Genomic DNA, 22,313 nt, shown 5'->3' with positions numbered 1-22,313 from the left:
ACCTATAACATTTTTATAATAGTCATAGACATATGTATGTGTGTGTGAAACAGACAAGCAAGAGCAGATAGAATTATGGGGAGAAATAGACTATCACTCAAGTCTATTTGCTTTTCTATAGATTTTATTTATTTATCTGAGAGAGTGAGCAAGCACACAAGGCAGGCAAGAGGCGAGGAAGAGGGGAGAAGCAGACTCCCTGCTGAGCAGGGAGTCTGATGCAGGACTCAATCCCGGGATCCTGGGACCATGACCTGAGCAGAAGGCAGATGCTTAACCGACTAAACCACCCAGGTGTCCCCATTCCCTTTCTTTCTGTCTAACATAATTTATTCCCTCTCTACTGCATCATTCCCATTAACATACAAAATCTCTTGATGCCACTTTCCTCTTTAGCTTCTCTCTGCTCCCATTTGCAGCAAAATTCCTTAGAAGTGTGGTCTACACTCCCTACCTCCCTTCCCCTCCCCCCCCCCCCCCCCCCCCCCCGCCCTTCTTTCCATCACTCTTGAGCCTTCTCCAGTCAGGTTTCCTCTCATCACTCACCCAAACTATTCTTTTCAAGGCCCCCCATTACTTTCACAGAGCTATGTCAGGTGATCCAAATAGGATACATCCTCGTATTTGACCAAAGTTGATTATTCTTTCTTTCTTGAAACAATTATGTCACTTGGCTTCCAGGACACAACTCTTTCTCCTAGCTTTTTTTCCCACTGCCCTGACTGGGCTTTTCTCAGTACCCTTTTCTGGTTCCTCTTCTTCCCTCTATCATCTAAACATTGGAAAACCTAGTGCCCATTGTCTGGGCTTTCTTATCTATTCTAGTTCCTGAGGTGATCTCGTCTAGTCCCATGACCATATATACCACTATTTGCTAAGAAATTCAAATTCCTGTTTCTATCTCTGACCTCTCCCTAGAGCTCCAAACTTATGTACCTGACTGCCTCTATGACATCTCTACTTGCATATCTACAAGGCACCTCATTGATAAGGCCCAAATTAAATTCTTTACCTACAGCTTCAAAACCTGCTCCTCCACGAGCCTTTCCTTTCCCAGTCAATGTCAACTACTGTCTCATTCCACTAGCTCAGGCCAAAACTCTCACTGCGTACTTTTCTCTTTCTCTCACAATACATGTTCCATAGACCTGCAAAGTCCATTTGCTTTACCTTCACAATAGATCCAATTCTGCTCACCCCACTCTCATCTAAGCAACAATCACATCATCTCTCACCTACAGTATTGTAACAGCACCCTTACTTGCTCCGCAAAATCTACTCTTACCACAATGCCCATAGCAATCCTTTTTAAATCTTAGATCATATTACTCTTCCCCTCAAAAATTTCCAGTCATTTCCTATATTTCTCAAAGTAAACTTCCAAGCCCTTATGATGTTCTCTGTGATTCAGATATCTATGCTCTGATAGTGACTATCAGCACACTGGCTTTCTGCTGTTCTGAATTCATTCTTTCTGGCTCAGGGCCTTTGCATTTGCTGTTCCCTCTGCTTGGAATGACTTTCCACTAGATTTCCATATCTGGTCTTTGCTCAAATGTCATCCTCCCAGGGAGCCATTTGCTACAGGCGATTCTTACAGATCAGTTTATTAGAGAAAACAGTACGCTCACCCCAGTAAATATCTTGCTCATCAAATAACAGTTTCCTCATCAATATTCACTTTAAGATCTTTGCCTCACTGTGCTCATCAAACCTAAATTTTATACGAACTTATCCACTCTCAGTTTCTCTCTTTGCAAGACCCATCTTAAACCACTTCAGTCCAAACCCCCAAGCCATGTAAATATCCTACCTCTGACTTGTCTTCCGAAACACCAGGACTCTGTCAAAATGGCACTTTTCCCCCCGTACTGCAGTGAGTTCAGATAAACTTAGTTTTGTGTGTGTGTGTGTGTGTGTGTGTGTGTGTTTTAATGACAGGTTGTCTGGTGATATTTTGAAAAATTCAAAAAAGGACTATAAAATTCTTATCCCATTCAAGTTGCTCCACGAAGCAGAAAAAGAAGGAAAGCTGCCCGTTCATTTAAGAGACTAGTTCAACTTTGATTCCAGAACCAAGTGAGGATCTATATGAGAAAAGGAATATGCATCTAAATAACTTATTAATACTGACACAAAATTTGTAGATAAAATATTATCTGGGCATATCCAAATTGATTTTAATAAAAAGGAAAAAACTATGATCAAAGAAGGCTTATCCCAAACTGCTCCATTTCTTTCTACATATTTAAATCATATGTAAGTATGATGTAACACAGAGAAATCTATCAGTAGAGTCATCACACCTCCAAAAGGAGAAGAATCACATAATTAACTTAATTAATCAGAAATGTTCTATGTTTTAAAAAGAAAACAAAGATATAAAACTAGGAATTGATCCTGAACTTGATTAGTTCTAGTGGAAAAAAATATAAAATATTTCCTTGAGATTTATTTCCTTTCAGGTCAGAAAACAGAATGTCCATTCTTATCTCTCCTGTCCAATATTGGTTGGGAGAAAAATTAAAAAGAGATACTAGAATTCAGGCAGCCCGGGTGGCTCAGTGGTTTAGCACCACCTTCAGCCCAAGGCCTGATCCTGGAGACCCGGGATTGAGTCCCACGTTGAGCTCCCTGCATGGAGCCTGCTTCTCCCTCTGCCTGTGTCTCTGCCTCTGTGTGTGTGTGTGTCTCATTAATCAATAAATAAAATCTTAAAAAAAAAAAGTACTAGAATTGGAAAGGAAGAGAAAAAAACTGTCATTATTTGAAGATGATATGATCATCTACAGAGAAAAGCAAATGGGCCAAAACTATTAGAGGTCGTTAAGAATGATAAATAGGGTTGTTAGGTTCAAGGTCAACTTCAAAAAGAATATTTCAGGATGCCTGAGTGGCTCAGCAGTTGAGCATCTGCCTTGGGCGTGATCCCGGGGTCCTGGAATGGAGACCCACATCAGGCTCCTTGCATGGAGCCTGTTTCTCCTCCCTCTGCCTTTGTCTCTGCTTCTCTCTGTGTGTGTCTCTCACGAACACATAAATAAAATCTTAAAAAAAAAAACAGCAACAGCATTTCTTTATATCAGCAATAACAAAACCAGGAACAAAAGCAGAATAAAAGACCATTTAAATAGCAACAAAGGTTATAAAGTAACCAGAAGTTACTAAACAAAGCATGTACATGGATTTTATGAAGAAAATGTATTTATATTTTGTTGCAAATATTAAGCAACATAAAAGAACATCTGAACAAATGGACAGCCATGCCTTGGTCTTCGATGAAACAATCTATTACTGTTAAGATGTCTTATTTCCCCCAAGTAATCCTTAAAGACATTGCACTGCAAGTAAAAGCAGGATATTTTGTACAAATTGGCAAATTGATTCTAAAATGAATTGGCTAGTGAATAGTTAAACAATTTTGAAAAGACAATGCAGAGAGCTCATCAGTTGAGGAATCAGAGCAGAGGATTTTGAAAACTGGCTGTTTTCCTGGTTCTAGGTCTTCAGGCAAATTGTTCAAACTCCTTAAGCTTTGGCTTTCTCATACCCATGATGAGGTTAAAACACTACCTCCTCAGAAGTCTAATATCAGTGATGATTAAATGAAATAATGTATGGAAAGTGCCTGAAAAACAATGAACACTCAATAAATTTAAGTGAGTTAATGTTATATGAAGATATAACTATTTGTGCAACCCATCTTCCTTGCAACACCAGAATTCTTTAGCATGAGCATTGGCTACTATTTATTTTTCCTCCCTGTAGTGAATTGTCCTTACATATGAGTCTTTTTTTTTTTTTAATGTATAAAAGGAGAAAAAAAAAAAGAGGACTGTTTCTTCTTTACTTAACCTAAGGGAAGTAGAGTCAGAGATAATCTGTTCTTTAGTAGCCTTTAGAATATAATCCCCATAATGAAAAAGACAAAAGAAAACAAAGTATGCAAGGAGAGGGCTTTGCTGGCATTGAGTAATTTATGGCAAAAAGGTTAACCCAAAGTGCTAAATATTCTGCCCCTTTTAGAATTGTTGCGCTCATTTAGAAGGAGACCGCACAACTTAGTCAATAGGAAAATTCAATAAGCTTAATGACAACCTAGAAATGTTAAGGCCTAATAACGTGCTAAAATATTTATAACAAGTTACTTCCCCCCTATCTCTCACTTTCAGTATCTGTAAAATGGGAATAACAATTCTTGTTTCCCAGCACAACTCCTGAAAGGATTAATGAAGATGACAGTGCCGTACAAATGCTTGCTTTAAGAGACAAATTGTGGTGGAACAAAAGTTTGGCGGAATTCCCAGTGCTCTCTCGGGTCAAATGGATTAAATATTGAAAAGTTATCATCTGCGTTTCAAAGGATAGTGCCACCAGCAATTAACATCAACCAAACATGGATTTTTGTTCTCTCATCAGTCGATTTGATCATTCCTGTAGCCACCAGCTGCTAACGTCTTGGGTGTTAACTTTTCCCTCCTTGGGATTCACCCAGAAGAAAATGGAGTATGCCTCTTAGAAATGATATCGAAACAGGTGTATCCATCAGCTAACAAGTACACACAGTGAGGAAAAAAAATAAAAACATACTCATTTGAATAACCACCAGGCTTCATGGAAATGAAGCAGCATAATCTAGCTTGATTTAGTGTAGTGATCTTCCCAACAGCCTGTATTTCATGATGTTTCCTGGGTTTTTGTAAAATGTGTAAAGAGTGGTGAGAGAGGGAGGAGAAGCAGGCACTGAAAAGTGTGCGGGAGGGTGGTGCCAAGACTTGACATGACTATTACGCTTGCATCAACATTCAAGAAACACAATGATTAGGCATTCAGGGTCCTCAGGGCCAAGTGTTCCCTATTTCGCTCCTGTGAATATGATGAAAACAACGAGAAGCTCATGTACACAAAGAGTAGCACAAGCAACAGGCAGAATAAAAAGGCAGCATCTGAGAAGAAATGCTTTCTATGCGGGATGGAGCACTGGCCCTCTGCTTGGGCAGCTCTAAACACTGGGAGAGTGAGGAGATCCAAGGATGCAAATGATCCCATGAACTGAGGCCACAAAGGCCACTTGACAGCCAGAGAAATCCTCCCTGACACCAAGATAGTCTGGGCTCCTAGCAGAGCATCCGCAGCCCTTCTTGATCCTCACCAGCCCTGGGCCCACCAAGACACCTGTGCTTCTCTCACATCACAGGCTCTCTTGCATCTGAGTTCCCATGTTTGCTCATGTCTGCATGCATTGCTCTCTCATTCCGTTCTCCAACCTTTCCATCTCTGCCCAACTTCTATTTGTCCTTTTGGTCTCAACTAAACACTAATTGCTGGGCAGCCTTTCCTGTCCCTTGCTCATGCTCCCTGAGCATAATCTTTCTAAGTACTCAGGAAGCACCGTGTGCTACCTCCATACAGTACTCATCACTATTCACTGCCGTTCACAGAGTTTGCCCCCCGACAACCTGCACTCTCTAAGAGCTCCAAGGTCAAGCTCCTTTTTTCAATCTTACGTGTAGTAAATGCTCAATAAATAACAGCTATAATTAAATGTTAATAGGAGAAGACGTCTAGACAAATCTTTGTTCCTATCAACACTTAAAAATTGTGTGATCTTAGGGCACCTTGGTGGCTCAGAGGTTGAGCCTCTGCCTTTGGCTCAGGTCGTGATCCCGGGGTGCTGGGATCAGGTCCACATCCAGCTCCCTGCATGGAGCCTGCTTCTCCCTCTGCCTATGTCTCTGCCTCTCTCCCTGTCTCTCATCAATAAATAAATAAAATATATTTAAAAATATATAAATAGCATCATCTTGATCAAGATAGTCCTCTTTTCTGTAACATTACAGAGTGAGTTGATGCACTTTTTTAGGGGTGCTGAGGGGCTGCTCCCCTTTTATTTTCAACAGGAGGTTTCTCTAAAGGGAGTGTGATTCCCCCCCTTCGTAGGACCACTGTCCTATCTGTGCATCGTCCCTTCAAGAATCCTCTCAGAAGGAGACACCCCCCACACCCCCACCCCGCATCTGCCTGCTGATGCCTTGTCGGTCATAGAGGACGTTGAACTTGTGCACAAACTGGTTCGTGGTGTTGCAGGTTTTGGTGATGGTGCCAAGGTAGGCCATGAGTCCCATGTCATTGCATTGATCCTAAAAGTCTGTGCTGAGCACAGGGAGGCAGTGACACAGAGCATAGGCCTCCCGCAGGATCTCCTGGTAAGCATTAGAAGGTAATGCATGGAAGCATTTAGCTCAAGCATGGTAGCTGACATAGTGGAGTAAATGGTAGTTATTTTTGATGGTAATATTATTAGAAAGAGTTAAAGTTGGACTTAAATGTATTTCTTTATAAGCCGTGTTCATTTAAGTCCTAAATTATAGGGGTTACTATAAATATGTGGACCTGCTTTAAATTTCCCTGAAGGAAGGTCATTTAGCAGGTGTATGCTTTTTAATTTCCTAACGTAATCTATTCTCTGGTTTCAATCAACAGCAATAAACTACATGGAGTCTGGGTTGAAGCAAAAATGTACCAAATGGAAGGTGGGGTGAACAGAGACGTAGAACACTCTATGGGGACAGATATCCAAAGAAATCTAGATTGTGAAGTGTATGTCCATACTTATAGTTCCAGAAATCTTCAAGCTCCCTTTACAAGATTTAAAGAGACAATTTTTTTCATGTGATAAAAATGGTAGCTTCTTAACATGGACTTTAAGCTTAAATTTAGAAATGAGAAGTGTGTAACAAAGACAGCAATTTAAAATGACAGGAAGGTCAAAGTGGAATTCTCTTGGCATTTTCTGCCCATGTGAGGGCATTTATCACCTGACTTAAGATCTCATTCTCTGTCAGTATTCAAGGAACAGAAATACACTTTCTAAGGACCAACTGATCAGTTGTTTAAAATACTATAAATTATATAAATATATAATATTTATATATATTACAGAAGTTTGGAGATTATAATTATAGCATTTAATTTAAATTTGAGTCTATATGGGACAGATAAGCACTATGCTTTTCAAATGATTTATAAATCAGTTTTATTTGCTTCTTTATTTTGATGGTGGTTTGATCTTTTTTTAAAGACTTATTTATTTGAGAGATACAGTGGAGGGGGGAAGAGGAGAGGGAGAGAATCCTCAAATAGACTCCCTACTGAGGGCAAATCCCAATGACCTGAGCCAAAACCAAGAGTTGGATGTTTAACCAACTGAGCCACCCAGGAACCCCTTAATTTTTTTTTTCTTAAGTATACTCACTAGATATGTGCAATAGTGGCATGAAAATTATCTGAAGTGTTTCACATGGTTATGCTTTAGTCTGGGTGGACATAACTTAAATGACAAAAACTAAAGATTAGAGTACAAGGAAGTATAAGCTCATGCTGCCTCCTTAGAAGAGAAGTTTGGTTCTTCATCACTACATAATGTTATCATGCTACTGATTCAAGAGGGGTGTAAATGAATTCTGTGGGGTAGGACACCATAATTATTAGTGTCCATTTTCATCTAAGATCTTTATTTCTCCAACATTCTTGGACCTATTGAAAAATCTCAGTATACAAAAAATACTGCAACTCAAGAGAAATGCTATCAAAATGTATATTCTGATCATTATGATCATTGTGGTACAGCTTTCTAAAGTAGACAATCATGTCCTTCAAAAAAAATAAAATGTTTTATGTTGGGACTTGAAGTCAAAAACATTTTCAAGGAGAGTTTTGCTTACCTTCACTCTGGCATTTGTTTCGTTTTGTTGTTATGTTTATCTGTTTTTATTTTATTTTTGTTCTTGTTTTTGAAGGAAAAGCTATCTATCCCTTTCCTATCTTGTCCACAGTAAGTTATGTTCTCTCAGGAAGTCTGTAATTAGATCAAGAATACCACATTGAGCTCAGCGGCAGTAACATGAGCAAAGTGCTACTTAACAGGTGTGATTTTTCCAGCACAAGGATTATAAATGATATGCTCAAAGGATAGAAATACAATTATAAACATATACAGTGATCTGTCAAGGTCGCTACAGGCATGCTGCACAGCAGGGAGTCCAACTGTCCTGGCTCCTTAAAGCCACAAGGCCACATTGGTCCTGCACCTTGCGAATCCCTGTTCACAACTCTGTGCCTGGCACAGAACTGAGGTTCAGTGAACACTCATGGAATGTTTCAAATGGGTCGTGTTGAGCTGGTTTTAAATCTGACTCCACAACTTGATAAAAGGTCTTGTCCACATTACTCAGCTTCTCTGAGCTCAGTTTCTTCGTGGATAATGTGAAAATAATACCAAATACTCTGTATCACCCTAGTGAGGATTCAAATGAGAATGCATATGAAGCACTTAGTGCACTGTTTGGTGTACCAGATGCTTGGTGTGTGATGCTACTTTTATTTTGATTTTTTCAGATATCCAGAATTAATCGTGGAGCACTTTGGACCTTATTTTCAAATCATAATAGGCAAATGAAACATATTAACAGTTATAGGCACCCAATTATGACCACCTCCATCAGCCAAAATGGATAATCCTGGAATTAAATAAGAAGTACAATGGGCAGCCTGCATTGTATTTGAAAATTGGAGGACTTCTCTAAAACTTGTGTAGAAATAGACTGCAACCCCAGCTCTCCAAGTCGTACTTGGCACACGTTGAGCAGTCACCTCAGAGTTTGGATAAAGCTGCCTAATACATAGGTAACTCCACTTTTTTGTGGAACATTATTTACCAGTAACACCCTTCAAGAAAAAGAAAAACAGTAATACATCTTGTATAATATTGCATATAGATTGAGTCTATGAGCTTTTGTTTTTCTTAAAGAATTTATTTATTTATTTATTTATTTATTTATCTATTTATTTATTTATTTATTTGAGAGAGAGAAACTAGAAGCAGGGAGGAGGGGCAGGGGCTGGATCCCAGGACCCTGGGATCATGACCTGATTGAAGGCAGGCCTTTCACCAACTGAGCCACCTAGGTACCCCAAGATTATAAGCTTTGAAATAACTGAGCAGGATTCAAACCTAGCTCTACTGCTAAATGCAGGATAGCATCCAGCATGTTAGTCTTCCTAAACCTCAAGTTTTTCATTTTTAAATTAGGAGTAATTGTTACCCCCAGATTGTAGAGCAGCAGATGAAATAAGGCACGCGGTACATTTATGTATCAGACTACCCTTTGTGTCTGCTAGATAGTAAGTGCTCAAGAAATATGTCTTCATCATCATCCTTGACATTGAGGAAGTATGAGATCTTGAACAGCAAGACACTTTGATATTACATGTTTTTAGCAGAGAGTCTAGATGAAGTTTAAAAATACTCATATTCATTTAACTGGCAAAAAGAGACAAAAAGGGACGCCTGGGTGGCTCCGTGTTTGAGCACCTGCCTTCAGCTCTGGTCGTGATCCTGGAGCCCTAGAATCAACTCCCACATCGGGCTTTCCACAGGAAACCTGCTTCTCTCTTTACCTATGTCTCTGCCTTTCTGTGTCTCTCATGAATAAATAAATAAAATATTTTTTAAAAAATGGGGAGAGAGAGAGAGACAAAAAGAGGAGAGAAAGTATGAGAATGTCTAGATCTTGGTGTATTGTGCTTAGTTTTGCCTGACATCTGAACCTTTATAACCCCAAATGGAGCAGAGGCCACTGAAGATTTTCTGTGTCTTAGAAATCTTCTCCCGAATTGTCCAGAAATGTTGATGCAATGAGACGAAAGCTTGTCCTTAGACATATCAGTTTGCATGTACATTGAGAAGGCAATCCCCGTATATTGCTACAAATGGTCTATTTTTTTCATACTCAAAATGTTTCCATTATAAAATAGTCACCAAATCAATATATCATCACTTCAAAACCAAAACAGAAAAAAAAAAAAAAAAAAAAAACGGAAAACAAAAGCACCCAGAACAACAAACTGACCCATGCTAACCACCGCCCCCCACTGATGTCCACAGAATGATGTTCCAGCTCCCAGAGCTCCTCTTCCCAGCCCCCAAGTCCTGCAGCTCTGACTCTGTTCAATCTGCCTTTCCTCCTCCCTCCATCTCCACTGACTCCTCCTCGCTCACAGCCAGGCTGCCCAGATGAGTGAGGAATCACATGGTAACTCTGTTTTGATATTCAGTTGACATTCAAAACAGAAAGGAAAAAAAGAAAAGAAAACAGAGGTATTGAGAAAATACAGTAATGAGAATGGGTGCCAAGAAGCTGACAATAGCATCGGGATATGGGCCCTCACTGGGCAAGAATGAAGACAACTTACGGTCCTTAGAGGGACCAATGTCCAGCTGTAGAAAGAACTTTGGTTTAATCATGTCTGAAGAATGAAAGTCACATAGTATGTAGGGGGCAAAAGTTCAAAGTCATATGTTATCATCTGAAAAGGGATATCGCAGGGGAAATTCTTGGCAGTTCACTTTATAGTATTTGGCTGAAAAATGTTCAAAACCATTTGTTGTGGTCATTGCTGTATTTTTCCAAAGTCATTTCCTATTGATTCAGCACACCAGGAAACCATGGCTGGGTTCACCTTGCCAAATATGAGTTTCTACTTTGCTGACTGGATAGCATCCAAAAGCCACATTATACTGGAGACAATAAGCACCTGGCCTTTGAAAAGAATCATCTGTGTCGGCAAGGAGGGAATGTCTCACAGATTTCTCATCAGTTCTGATATTGAGTTATCACTTTCCATCCTACCCTGCAATTCCGCCCGTTGGTTATAGCGCCTTAGAGACAAATTCTCTACTCTGGGATGGGATGACCCGGTCTTGCTCACTCTCCTTCCCCACACAGTCACCTAAGGAATCCCAGCATCTTGGCAAACAAGTTTGTCAAAGCCTATACACTTTAGAAATAGACCCTAAATGGAAGAATCACACAGATATGCAATAATCAGACGTTCCTTTTGTACAGGATGTCTGATAGCACAGTATGGCAAGAGATTAATCCAATAGTCAGAGGAACTGATTATGACATTAAAATGATTTCTGAGGTTCAAGATATTTATCTACAACACAAAGAAAATAACATTTGTTCTTTCTGCTACACAGGGTAGTTGTGAAGAAGAAAGGAAAATGTACACAAAATCACTCTGCAAAGTAGACAAATGGAAATTGTTTTGTTAGCTTAAAAAGAATTTCAAGGTTTGGCTTTTCCAATAGGAAATTTGTCCTTCGGGGAGTAAATATTAGAGCAAATGGCTTGTTCAAGTTCATTTTCCCAGCTTGCTGCTTTCACAGGTAGAAAAAAGGAATAACATAACTTTTTATATTATTTTACTTTTTATAAAACCAGGTAGATAGAGTTGAGTGGACACTTAATTATCCCGTTGGGAAGTGTAGCAGAGCCAAATCCATCATTTGGAGGCTCCCAGATGACAAGGCCAGACTAATGACTCAACCTATTTGACAACTGGCAAATGACGGGCTTGCCAAAACGAAGGGCTTGAAACATCACAGAGGATCCAAAGTAAATCTTTGAGACAGCTCCAAATCCAAGTCCATCCATTACCAACCACACCTCCTAAAGCCACTGTATCTGCATTATGCTGTTGTTGTTGCCAGGAGGTTGTGGTAGAAAGAGAAGGACAAGTTGCCGTGAATATGTTACCTGTATGAAGCAGAATGGTTGTTTTCCAAGGCAAGTTTATTGCTAGTTACAGTAAACAACTAGGCAATCACACAATCTTACCTCACTCATGCGCCTGCATTTTTATGTAAGGTTTACAATTAGGTATGCAATCTCCACTCACAAACTTTATTAAGGAAGAACTGTGGTCCTGGGATTACCAAGGGGACTTCGAATCCTGGTGATGAAGACAGGTCTTTGTCTCCCACAAGATACTGGCATTGTGTGCAAGGTGCTAGAAGGAACCAAAACTGTAGAACTTATTCCTCCCTGGATATGAGAGGAAGTACATAAAAAGCTTCTTGAAAGAAGTGCTGTGAGCTGAGTCTTGAAAGATGGGCAGAAGTTGGACAATAAACAAAGGGGAGATGAACTGTAGGCAAGGAATGTGGAATATGCAAAAGTAGGTGACACTGAGGACCCAAAGGCGGCGGGTGTCATGTGCAAAGGCTGGGTTTGCCCTTTACTTTCATGCCACTCAAATTTCTCACATGAAGACCTACTTTCTGAAATGCAAGGAGTGGCTGCAGTAGCAGTGGGGGCACGGGAGAGGAATGATCCCTAGAAGCAGGACGAACTTAAAGAATCATTTAACTCTGTTTTTCTGACAGTGGAGTTTCTGGATACCAGACCATCGGTAGTGGCTGTTAAAAAGTAAAGGCCAGTGGCCCCTTGGTTGAGGAACAGAGACAGAATGCTTGCCAGGAATGAGTTACTCAATTCTTTGAATCTTGCCTGAACTATTTCTTCTTTTTTTTTTTTTTTTTAAGATTTTATTTATTTATTCATGATAGTCACAGAGAGAGAGAGAGGGAGAGGCAGAGACATAGGCAGAGGGAGAAGCAGGCTCCATGCAGGGAGCCCGATGTGGGATTCAATCCCCGGTCTCCAGGATCGCGCCCTGGGCCAAAGGCAGGCGCCAAACCACTGCGCCATCCAGGGATCCCTGAACTATTTCTTCTATGGCATTCCTTGCACTTCAGCCTCCACCTGTCTGCTCCTGCGTTTGCATTGGGGCCTCGCGTCGTAATTGTGTTCATCCTCTCACCAGCACTGCCTCTATTATTGTTGAAAATGAAAGCAAAGTCATCGGAGTAAAGGGATCCCTAGGGCTATGGATGGCCTGTGTGTATTTGGTGGTAAGAGCAACCTGTCCTTTTGCTTTTAGGAGGCCTACAGCATACTGACTGATGCAGCAGTGACAGTAAGCCTAGATAGATTTCTTAGGGAAAAGGTAAAAATAAAATAAAAATTTTAAGAATATAGGTCAGCCGTTGTGACTTTTGATCCACCAAGTTCTGGTAAAAATAGTGAGATGCATTATAAAGCACAACTTAATTCCTTCTTGCAGGCTACTAGGGCTATCTGATCCAAGTTTCCAAAGTATAACATTATCTAAAAACAGTGATAAAATAATTTATTTCTGATCAGTACCACGGTTTTATGGATCCCAATATACATGCTCCTTAGGAAGAATCCGTGGGGTGAAGAAGTATAGATGGACCCAGTATCACTCATTAAAAACTACTTTTAGCATAAAAGGAGAGATTCTTCATTTCTTACAAAAATAAGATAGTTTGACAGTTTTTAATGTCAGAAGAACATACAAATACAATGAATTCATTGGCTGATGTTAACAAATCATTTGCCAAAATCTTTCCTTTGCTCATGCAGAAAACCTTTAAAATCTTCCTAAGGGAAATAAACTTCCAGTTCAAAAGGACCATCTTTGGAATTGGTAAATACAAACATAAGGTTGTTTCCATGTTCACAAAGGACTAGAGAGACTTAAAGAACTACTTATTATTCTAAAAGGTGACCATTGTTCCAAGATAGACATTGGACATTTGTCCAATCCAGATAAGCCAATCTGACCACACTATTTTATTTCCAATAGATAACTAACAACCAGGATGCCAGTGATGGCTTGCATACTTACAGAGAATTGGGCTGAAAACATGACAAAGCTGTGTCTGAGCCTAGCAATGACTGCCACAGGCTGCAGGAAATGCTATGGGCACACATTTGCTGTCCCTAAGCTAACCCTAAGCTAAGCCATCCCACAGCTAATTTTTCCCTTGGTCTGTTTGTCTTCAAATTAATTCATTCTTTAGCTTTTTTCTGTTTCTAAGTTTTGCAGCTCATCAACTGGTGAGGCAGTGTTGTTCAATCAGGTAACTTCCTAGAGCGAAAGTTCCCAAGGGCACAGATATTTAAGACATTTGAGAGTTTGGTACAGTGTATGCCATTTAGTGTGCGCTGATGGAAAGTTTTGCTTTCCACCAAAAGTCAACCATTCAACTCTGCAACATCATAGCGAGAATGTTTCGATGCTAATAACAATTATTACAAGTAGGATACAGGTAGCAATGGAGATGCCAACAGTTTATGATGTAGAAGTCACGTTAGCAAGGACCTAGATTTAAACAAACAAAAGGATTAAATCAGAAAATAATTTGGTAAAGGGAAGCCTGGGGGGCTCATTTGGTTAAGCATCCAACTCTTGGTTTGGGTTCAGGTCATGATCTCAAGGTCAGGAGATCCAGCCTGAATCTGGCTCTGGGCTCAGCAGGGAATTTATTTGAAGATTCTCTCCCTCTGCCCCTCCCCTCATTCATGTGTGCATGTTCTCTCTCAAATAAATAAATCTTTTTTAAAAAATCGTATTTATTTATTCATAAGAGACACAGAGAGAGAGAGGCACAGACATAGGCAGAGGGAGAAGCAGGTTCCCTATCAGGAGCCCAATGCAGGACTCGACCCCAGGACCCCAGGATCACGACCTGAGCCAAAGGCAGACACTCAATCACTGAGACACTCAGGTGTCTCTAAATAAATCTTTTTCAAAAAGAAAATAATTTGACAAAGATTAAAGAAATGAAGAAAGGGAACTGATGGCTGTTGGATACCTCCAGGATTTTAATCCAAATTATCTCATTTAATCATCAGTCCGATGCGAACTATTAGCTATTGACTATTTATTGCATACCAGATGACTATTTTAAGTTGTTTATTATCATTAAGTCCTTCAGTAGTCATTTAGCTTCCACAACTCTGTGTAGTAGTTCTGTTACTATCCGCTTTACAGTTGATACAACTGAGTCACAAGACAACTAATTTGTCCAAGATTGCTCAGCTAAGTGACCAGGCTGTGTTGTGAACGCAGGCAATCTGAGGTCAGAGCTAACTTCCGGAAGCCTCTCCCAGAGATATTTTTCAGAGGAGGACTCTGAGGCTTAGAACAGTGACATATCCTGGGGAGCTACTGAGAAGGGTGTTCAGGATTGAAACTCAGGTCTGCTCCACCCCAACACCTAGATTCAATGTACCACTCCACACTGTCAACCATAGAAATGAAAATTAAGTATTTAATTACATTACATTATACCATGCTTAAAAGATGAAAATATAAACCCTTTATATTAGATTTTTTTTCTTATTAAGCTTCATTCTATAACTAATCAGATATAACACAAGGAGTGGAAACTTGCTCCTAGTCCATAAGACAATAGGCTTTTACCAGCTGGAGGCCAAACCCAAAGTGGCTTTCTCTGTGACCTGAGCCAATTAAGTGTTCTTACAAGAATAAAATGAAATGGGGGAAAAAGACAACAACAACAAGAAACAGTTTGAAGAAATAAAATAAATGCAATTGTTTCCTTTCATAAAATGGGTAGGGTAACTAAGCAGAGAGGATGAAGGAAATGAGGCTCAGTGGAGACCTTCATGGCTCTGTTATTTTACCTTTGACTTAGAGAATGGAAAAGGATTAAGGGTATTTTCAACTCAGCCTCTCAAACATAAGTAAACACCAGGCAATAGAATATAAAAATCAGTGAGAGCAGCAAACAGATCAAACTAAAAGAAAGCAAGAAAAAATGGCCAGAATTTGAGAAAGAGGGGTTATTTAGGTAAATTGAATGTGTTCCTATTCACATAACAGTATCCTGATGTATAATTTTCTTATTCAAAAGTGTTTTCACAACAGCTACAGTATAAAGCAAAACGTATTATTCTTTTAACAAGCGAGGCCGAGTCTCCATCCAGTGAAATCCTCCCCATTGTGCCTGGGTCACAAGAACACCTTGACATCCCCCAGCTATTATTTCTTCACTGCGTCATCTATAGCTCTGCCAAGATTTCATTTTCATAATCAATAAGCTAACAACAACATAACCACGGGTTATTCACCTCTGAATTTTGTTAATCATATGTAATGAGTGTAGAAATCAACATTATTTCAGTTCTCTTGCTTTCTCAGCCAAGCCTGTCATGTTTCAGGACTCAAGAACTATTCACAAGAGCAGAAATGCCAATGCCATCCAGGAAAGAAATGTGTCTCACAGCCACCAGTATTTTCACTGTTGTTGAAGCAAAATGAACAAATCTTTTAGAATTTTTTAAGAAAAAAAAAAAAAAGAAAGGAAGAGAGGTTTTGTTTTTAACCATACTCAAATAATTACTAAGACAAATAATTCTTCCCAATAAATACCGCTAAACATGACCAACCACTCTACTCCTACATTTTTAAATGAAGGTTTTATTGGGTCTGATGTACTGACTCTCATCCAAATATAGTATTCAAGTATTTTCAGGTTGCATTTCTGGCCTAGTAGTTAGCTTCCCTGGCCCATTTAGTTGGCTGACTTCTGGCTCACTGCCTCATGGATGTGCACACCTCATCATAGCCACACTGGCCCTTCACTCTCGGGAACCCCATTTACTTTGAGTCTGTACCATATCTCTTAACTCAGATGCCTAAATGACAGAAAATACTGCAGTGAACATCACCTCCCCTACCCTGTGTCCTGGGCCTCTGTCCTGCCTCTGGATTTGCCAAGAATGTAGCCTTTTTAAAATAAAATAGTTTCATATTTTCTTTTTTCACTACTGACATCATTAAGAGCTGAAAAAAATTAAGATACTCTAATTCTTGCCTTTGCTTCCATAAAAGTCAAGAAGTTGAAGACCTAGATTAAAATCATGTGAAAATAATGATAAATCCCCCACATTAAATTTTTTTTCTAATACCAAAATATTCTATGTTAAAAGTAATCCAACACAGGTTGTGATAACTTGGCTAAAATGCCCCAGTGTGTTCCTTATATTTGGCAATAAGAACATATGTGTGTTTTGTGGACACTAGGAATTGTGGGCTAAAGAGGGTGTGTTATTCATTCTTTCATTTCTTCATTCACAAATACTTAACCCCTTCTAAGTGCCAGACACTATTCTAGGGATAGAGTACCACAGTGGACAAAACAAAATCCTTGGCCTCAGGAAGTATACATTTTAATGTGGGAGGACAGGCGATAAGAAGACAAATAAGCAAAAGATACAGTACCCTATGCTACTATAATTCCGAAGGGAAAAAAATAAAAGGAAAGATATGTGGAGTATTGGAAGGAGTTATTGGAAATAGTAGATTTTCTTCTAAGCATTCACTAATTGCATAAGTTTATAGCATCATATTCATTTAGAAACATCCTTTTACAAACTGACTTTGTATTCTTTCCCTCTCCATGTCATATGCTGTGGGAAACTTTGAAGTCTCATAGAGATCAAAGATACAAACTAAGTTTATAAACGTTAAGTTTATAAGTAGAAAGTCACATGCTCCATAAACAGCTGAAGAATTATGAGACTACTGAAAACAAAGTTTTTCCTACTCGGTTGGTCTCTGGATTCTACTACGAGGTAATCTGTTGAAGCCACATCTTGTATCAGTGTACAAGGGATGAACCAATCGGGCCTAAACTCTGGAAGAATTTTCAGACTTCTGGTTAGCTTGACCTGCTCAAGAAATTTGCACTACTAAGTACGAAATAAACTCTAATAGCTAAAACTACAATCTGAGTTTCTCTTTATATTAACAGCAAAAATCTGAAGAAACTCACTCCTTCTATAGACAGATGGTTTTAATACAAGAGTTAGTCATAGGTGTAACGACAACCAAGTAGGAGAGATCCACAAAATGGAGAAAGTTAAATAATGAGATGCTTGCCCTGTTACCTCTCCCTTCTTCCCACTCCAGCACAGTAAAGGAAGCCTTGAAGAAGCGGATGCACAGAAGTTTGAATCAAGTTATGTGTGTGGGGCTGGACTATTTAATGCCTAAATATAACTGAAAGATTATATGTCCAAGATGCCAATAAAGAACCCACTACTCCATAGAAAAAGTGATTCAACGTTTTATAATTAAAGTAGAGGCTTGGAAAAAAAAACGCATTCACCAATGAAAATATGTAACCAGGGATCCCTGGGTGGCTCAGCGGTTTGGCGCCTGCCTTTGGCCCAGGGCGGGATCCTGGAGTCCCAGGATCGAGTCCCACGTCGGGCTCCCTGCATGAAGCCTGCTTCTCCCTCTGCCTGTGTCTCTGCCTCTCTCTCTCTCTAGGTCTATCATAAATAAATAAATCTTTAAAAAGAAAGAAAGAAAGAAAGAAAGAAAGAAAGAAAGAAAGAAAGAAAGAAAGAAAGAAAGAAAGAAAGAAAGAAAGAAAGAAAATATGTAACCAGGCTACCTGAGCGGCTCAGTGGTTTAGTGTTTTGTCTGCCTTTGGCTCAGGTCCCAGGTCCTGGGATGGAGTCCCAAATCAGGCTCCCAGCAGGGAGCCTGCTTCTCCCTCTGCCTTTGTCTCTGCCTACCTCTCATGAATAAATAAATAAAATCTTAAAAAAAAAAAAAAGAAAGAAAAGAAAATATGTAACCAGTTGGAGGAAGATATGAAATAAAGATGTGCCCTTTGTTTGAAAAAACAGAGCAACATAAGTGCCTGACTTATAGGAGGTGCTCATAATGTTTTTTGTTGAAAAAAATCCATGGATAGGTTGATTTCATCTCAGTAAGAAATCAGCTAACAACTGTAATCAAATAAGCATACTGTACACACTCCAATTTATGATATCTCTACAGTCTGATCCTTCTATCCACAATTCCAATAAATTGCAAATACTGGCTGAGAAGTCACAGCTTTCTTTTTAATTGATGAATTTGGTATTTAAAGCATACCTCTTCCAGAATGGCTGTTGGTAGCTGGAAAAATATCGGTAGACTAATCATCTTTTCCAATCAACCCTCAGATCATAACTAGCCATCGCTCTCATACCATAACCAGTTTTGTTCCAGTCAAGGGCAACAGATTGTCTGTTAGTGTAAAGACTCAGTGATCTTCTGAGTTTTCTGAAATATTCTTTAATGCCTCTCATAATAATAAACCTTTAATTTCAGTAGGGCAACTGCATTTGGTAACACTATCTCTATAAAGAAATTTCAATTAGGTATAATCTAACTCTACACCCATTATCTTATAATTCCAAACCTTGAAACACATAGAGCTACATGATTTGCCTAAGATCACATAGCTGGGCTTCAAGAAACACCGGTGACTTCCCCCTCACTGTTGCCTCTAACGCAGACCAGCACCCCCATCCCCTCATCCTACAGCCCTGAACCAGGGCAGGGAACCTGGCCAAATCAGTTTATATGTTAAAGCTGCTAGTAGTTAAATGTCTGCCCTTTTGGGGTTCTTTAAATTCACATTAAAAATCATGACAGCTTTCTCAAGAGACATTAATCACAGATTCTCACTTAGATAAAATCATATGATGAAAAATGAATATTCTGGTACCCCTTTTCCGATTTTAATCAAAACAAATTGTAGATGTCTTGTAGGCAACCACCCACAGGCCTCTCTTTAGTTTTTGCTCTATGATCTAATACTCCAGGATAAAGGATGCTCCCCCAAAGATCCAAATTATTACAATTTGCTCTCAACTGTAGGGGAAAAAAAAAAAGTGATTGAGGCAACTGTGCCTTTTTTTTAATTGTGTAAAGAGAGTTTAGGGAGGAGAGACTTTGGAAAGCTACTTATCAGGCTTCCTTTACTATGCTGATTAGTGGAATAAAAAGGCCCAGCATGGAGCTATTCTTCTGGCTTCTCATACACAAAATCATCAGGTTGTTTTCACCTTGTTGTTCTAAGGTTTTAAAACCAGATTTCATCTAGCTCTATGTAGTCCCAAATCCCCTGCAGCAGATACCAACATAAATAAACTCCTGCAGATACCTACGGCTAAAGAAGAGAAAGGCTTGAATTAGAGTTTTGCCTTAAATCAAAGGCAGTCTTGCTGTAATTACTGCCACAACTGAGATAAGAAAGTGCATCAACAGCTCTGCTAATATAAGCTGTGTGCTTCCTCTGCCTGGTGACACTCCTGTCTCATTTCTCCTGAATTAAGCTTCTTTGGCCAAAGACAATGGCTTTGTAAAAGAAAAAAAAAAAAAAAAAAAACAATTTAGAAAGCCAAGGTTACTATAACAACTGACCCAACAAGGTTTCCTTCCTAGTAGAAGGATTTAATAGTTTAAAAAGCTCAAAAACTACCTTTAGACCCTAAAGCTACAAGTGAAGGTCAGGAGAGTTTAAAAGTTAATAACGGTTAGGGCCGTAATAACAGTTTACTCAGGAATCTTTTTAAGACTAAATTCAACGCTGAAAATAGCAACCAGTTAAGCGAGAAGCAGTAGCATTAAGCAAGAAGACAGGTGTGGTTAGGAATGCCTAAACAAGCAGCCTGGAAGAAGTCTTTCAACTTTCTGTAATCCATCCTGAGTGTGACAGGCACAGATTGTACAGGAAGGAACAGATCGAAGCAGATGTACAGCTGAAGCAAAATCCTAGAGTTGGAATACCTTTATTCTAATGTAAATGTGAGACTATAAAGACTATTATCATAGATCTCACAAATCGATTTAGAATTCAGTAAGCAAACAACGTGAACTGCCCACTGTAACGTAATGGCTTGTGATATATTATGGGAAGACTACAGAGTAATACAAACAGTTCACTTGCCTAAGAGAAATTTCAATTTATGAGTTGGTGGGCGGGGAGGGGATACATATAAAAATAAATATAAGCAAGCAAGTGCTGGAAACATGTAAACATTTTCAACTAGGCTTTAGGTTGATGCCTATTGGAGAAATGCTTTATAGTGGAAACTGTCTTTTGTACTCTTAGTTTTGTATAGCAACCTTACTTGTATACCTGAGGGGAAAATGAGTGTTGGAATGATGTACTTGGGTCATATCCTGATTATGGACAGTAAACCCAAATTATTTGCATGTCTTCAAAAATTGGAGGTCTCAAGGAACACATGGTAAAATGGCCATATCTTATGCCTAAAGATTTCTTTCAAAATGTCAACAACAACATAATGATCTATGGAAACATATTCCAAGACTTTCAACTTTTTGACCCAAGAAGGGAGCTGAAATGACTTCATTTGGCCCACTGGTAAGGTTCCAATTTGGAATAGTTTGTGTTGAATTTTGGTATGGCAATGTTTTTAATTTTTTTTTTAACTTTAAAGCTCTAAGATGAAATATGATCTCTCCATCTTGCGATAGCCTCTACCATCCCTAATTGTTTACAACTGGCTTAATTCACACATTTATCTTTCACCTGCTAGCTCTATGTAGGTATAGGAAATTACAATTTCTATTTTGGAGTTATCAACTTCCTTGTGCCCCAGTTTTAAAACTGTATACAAACATACACACACACACACAGTTTAGGAATATTAGCTGATTGAAAGTTTTATATGATCCAACAGTGTTGTATGTTCTTAAAAAAAAAAAAAGTCAGTGTAATCTCAAGTTGCACTAAGAAATGTCCAATGGCCAGATTTCTAAATTAAAATGGAGTAACATTTTCAATTCTGAATTATAGAAATTAAAATTGAACTTTGACAAATTGGAGTATGACATGGATAGAGAAGGTCTGTAAATCATGTTTTATATGAACATTTGACCAAATCATGAATAGGTAACCTTCAGAAAATAAGTAGTAAAAACTGCAAAAAAAAAAAAAAGGTCATGAGGAAGAATTTATAGATTTGTTTTACTTTATAGAAAGCAGAACTAGTGGGGCACCTGAGCAGCTCAGTCAGTTAAGCATCCTACTCTTGGTTTCAGCTCAGGTCATGATGTCAGGGTTGTGAGATTGAGCCCTGCATTGGGGAATCCACACTCAGCAGGGAATCTGCTAAAGATTCTCTCCTCTCTTTCTCTCTCTCTCCTCTGCCCCTCCCCTGCTCACTTTCATTCCTTCTCTCTCTCTCTCTCTCAAATAAATAAATAAATCTTTTAAAGAGAAAAAAAAAAGAGGGGAAGGAAGCTGAACTGGAACCAAAACTTGCTTATAAGAGTACCAGGTTTTAAAAGGTTTAAATTTGACTCAACATGAGTTTTTGAATTATGGTTATTTCAATAAGTTGGTAATCTTAGAAAGAATGCATTTCCTCCTCATGCAGATATTTGAATGAGCTTATATACACTAGTTCAGTACTTTATAGGTCTTCCCATCAAAATCATTTGGGAATCCTCTAAAATATATACATATATACTCCTGGCCCCATCCAAACCTATTAAGTTAGAATAATTGGGACTAAAATCTGGGGATCTCCACTGAAACAAATCTCACCAGGATATATCTGACAGTGCTCATCAAATCATTGTATAGGTCTCCAGCAGCAGAACAATTCACTGCATGACCTCTGTCATTATGTTCAAGTATAAAAATTGAGAATCATTTCAAAAATATTCTTCTCAAGATTTGCCCTTCAAGAAAGAACAGCTCCTTCTGTACATTTATTTGGATGACCCAGAAAGTCGTGCCATCCTTCTGAAGC

General features: G+C 39.0%; 2 long non-coding RNA genes across 8 annotated transcripts in view; one reads left to right on the top strand and one right to left on the bottom strand.

Moving 5' to 3' along the window:
* Positions 1–8,680, top strand: part of LOC111093601 — a 30,866-nt gene extending 22,186 nt beyond the window's left edge. The window contains exon 3 of the long non-coding RNA XR_005382758.1: positions 8,398–8,680. This is a non-coding gene — a long non-coding RNA (uncharacterized LOC111093601). The remainder of the gene's footprint in view (positions 1–8,397) is intronic.
* LOC102154226 overlaps positions 1–22,313 on the bottom strand; it is a 135,686-nt gene that overhangs the window by 65,193 nt on the left and 48,180 nt on the right. For 4 of the 7 annotated variants that reach the window (XR_005382754.1, XR_005382750.1, XR_005382753.1 and 1 more), the window contains one exon: positions 7,725–7,858. The exons of 2 other annotated variants lie outside the window; for them this stretch is intronic. This is a non-coding gene — a long non-coding RNA (uncharacterized LOC102154226). Of the gene's footprint in view, positions 1–7,724; positions 7,859–13,228; positions 14,038–22,313 lie in introns of those variants that run through there. One more of the 7 variants, XR_005382755.1, reaches the window with a different exon arrangement.

The sequence above is a fragment of the Canis lupus genome, chromosome 32, assembly GCF_011100685.1.
Source record: "Canis lupus familiaris isolate Mischka breed German Shepherd chromosome 32, alternate assembly UU_Cfam_GSD_1.0, whole genome shotgun sequence".
In the NCBI taxonomy this organism is placed as follows: domain Eukaryota; kingdom Metazoa; phylum Chordata; class Mammalia; order Carnivora; family Canidae; genus Canis; species Canis lupus.
Note: the sequence above shows the minus strand (reverse complement) of the source record. Positions and strands in the feature narration are given on the sequence as shown.